At 32.5% G+C, this 2,936-nt stretch overlaps 1 pseudogene; it reads left to right on the top strand.

Moving 5' to 3' along the window:
- Positions 1–55: 55 nt before the first annotated feature.
- Positions 56–2,366, top strand: LOC111391675 (annotated as a pseudogene).
- Positions 2,367–2,936: the final 570 nt, after the last annotated feature.

Genomic DNA, 2,936 nt, shown 5'->3' with positions numbered 1-2,936 from the left:
CTCAACTACTTTTCTCTCTTTGCCACATGTTATCTAGAAGATTGAGCAGTTAAAGAGTAAACAAGCTCATTAATTTGAGTTTTATATTCAATGACAGGAAATCGATGGGAGAAGACCTTTTCTGGGCCATCAGAGGAGGTGGAGGTGCCAGTTTTGGAGTCATTACGGCATGGAAAATTAAGTTGGTGGCTGTTCCTGAAAAAGTAGCCCTATTTTCTGTGAACAGAAACTTGGAGCAGAACGCAACTCAGCTTATCCACAGGTGGCAACATGTTGCTCCGAACCTTCCTGAAGATATTTTCATCTCGGTTTTTATAAGAAGAGTGGATTCGAATAACCAGGGAGAGAAAAAAAACCATACAAGCAACTTTCCATTCATTGTACCTCGGTGAAATTGACAAACTACTTCCATTAATGCAACATAGTTTTCCAGAATTGGGTTTAAAAAGAGAAGATTGTTCCGAAATGAGTTGGCTTCAATCCATCCTTTTCGTTGCTGGATTTCCAAATGGAGTATCTTCTGATGTTTTGCTGAGTAGGGTTTCTCTGACAAGATTATACTTCAAATCAAAATCAGACTATGTACAGGAACCAATTCCAAAATACGGGCTAGAGGGCATATGGAAATTGTTCTACGAAGATGAAGCCGATATGGCTGATATGATTTTAACTCCATACGGTGGAAGAATGAAGAAAATTTCAGAATCTTCAATTCCTTATCCTCATAGGGCTGGATATTTGTTCAAAATCCAGCACTCAGTGTATTGGAATAAATCTGGAACTGCAGAATCAGAGAGACATATAAATTGGATAAGGGGACTCTACAGCTACATGGCTCCTTATGTTTCTAAATTTCCAAGGGCTGCTTATATCAATTACAGGGATCTTGATTTGGGAGTTAACAAAAATGGCAATACAAGCTATGCACGAGCAAGTATTTGGGGATTTAAATATTTCAATAATAATTTTAATCGACTGGTTCGCGTAAAAACCATGGTTGATCCTGCGAATTTCTTCAGGGATGAGCAAAGTATTCCACCTCTGATAATTTGAAAGGTTAGACATTTTTTTTCCCTTTTCATTTAACCCTTACTTCCAAAAAGTTTCGAACCAAAGTCGATTACTTGGTAAGACTTTACTCAACCACTTGAGCTAGGTATCGAGCATGATTTTTTTTCACCATGGTTATCGAATTTTATACTTGGCCCCGTTTGGTACACATTACTATAAAAATGAGAATGAAAAATTTAACTGTTACGGATCCACACAAGAGATATAAAGTCAAATATGGTGGCTCGATATGATGGATAACAGTCATATTTTTCATTTTAATGGGCAAAAAATGAGAAACAAACGGGGGCTTAGTATTACCATGGCCACCCAATTTGATTTTACTTTAGTATGGCCACCGAATTTCATATAACATTTCACCATGATCATCCAATTTTGTATAACATTTCATCATAGCCATCTAACTTCATTTCACCCCTCTCAATAATTTTAAAAGGGGTAAAATGGTAACTTTGCGTTATATGTAAAAATATATTTATAAAACAGAATTTCTATTTATTTATTTTTATTTAGTTTTATTTTATTTTGAAGTCTTTTATTTTCAAATAAATTTTTGTTTTATTTAAATTTTTTAAAATAAGTTTTTATTTAATTTTAGTTTATATATAAGTAAAGTTACTGTTTTACCCCTTTTAAAATTAGTGGAAATGGTGAAAAAAATGTTCGATGGCAATGGTGACATGTTATATGAAATTAGATGGCCTTGATGAAAACTATATGAAATTGGATGGCTATGATGAAATAAAATCACATTGGGTGGTCATGATAACACTAAATATAAAGTTGAGTAATCATTGATTGATTCAACTCAAAAATATATTCGTCATTGTTGTTAAAATAATTATTACAGAGATTTTTCTCATACAAAATAATGAGTTTATATATTGTCAATTACGTATTTGAATCAACCAATGTGATTATTAAACGTCCGTACATAACTCAAGTTGCCAAACTTGACCAGAAAGGTGGACCCATTTTCTACCAAATAGGTGATGGAATGGATACCGCATTGGTGGCCGAAGCATCTGCCAAAATACCCTAAAACGCATTTTGGAGGCCCAACGAACGCCTATTGGAACCGGGAAGCACCCTTTGACAAAACCAGACTAGTGCGGAAAATCTGATGCAAGTAGCAAGACCAGAGCTGTCTCTTTTAGCCCCATTGGAGAATCAAAAAACTATTATACACAGTATTGTTTAAGGATTTAGATGAAAGATTTTGCGATCAAGTGAAATTTAATTCTTCATATGTTTATGATATATAATTAAATATGAGATGTGATTCATTCATTACACTCTAGTATACTAGTGACACTTTTAAACCATTTATGCTATAAGGTCACAACCCTACAAAAAGTACAAGGTATCAACCCTTATATGTTGATTATAAACAAATATTTATGATCAAAATATAAGCTATGTCACCAAGGATGGATCCAGCCCATAGAGTGAGCTAGGGTGAAGGTGTCGGAGTGTCGAGTAGTCATCAAACAACCGTCCAATATAGCAAGATTGTTTACTAATATTTAATTAATTTACATTAAAAGAATCTCCAAAATAATAAGGAATAAAAATAAACTTTTTGAATCATATACGTATGATCAAGTTTCAAATTTTTATGAACTTAAGTGAGACAAAACGAAGTTTATACGTAAAGTGTTGATTAAACGATAAAGACAAAATTTTTACAAATTGAATTTTAGAGCTATTTTTTATCCAAAAAAGAAAAGTATTTTTTAAACTCTTAAAAGAATAATGATCGGTACTTGAATTGTCCAAATTTGAATTATACAAAATAAATTGATAAAATCTAATAATAAAAGAATATATTATGAAATAATATTTTGAGTCAAATTTCTTTTTAA

The sequence above is a fragment of the Olea europaea genome, unplaced genomic scaffold (assembly GCF_002742605.1).
Source record: "Olea europaea var. sylvestris unplaced genomic scaffold, O_europaea_v1 scaffold8173, whole genome shotgun sequence".
Lineage (NCBI taxonomy): Eukaryota > Viridiplantae > Streptophyta > Magnoliopsida > Lamiales > Oleaceae > Olea > Olea europaea.
The sequence above is the reverse complement of the archived record's forward strand: the minus strand, read 5'-3'. Positions and strand labels throughout refer to the sequence as shown.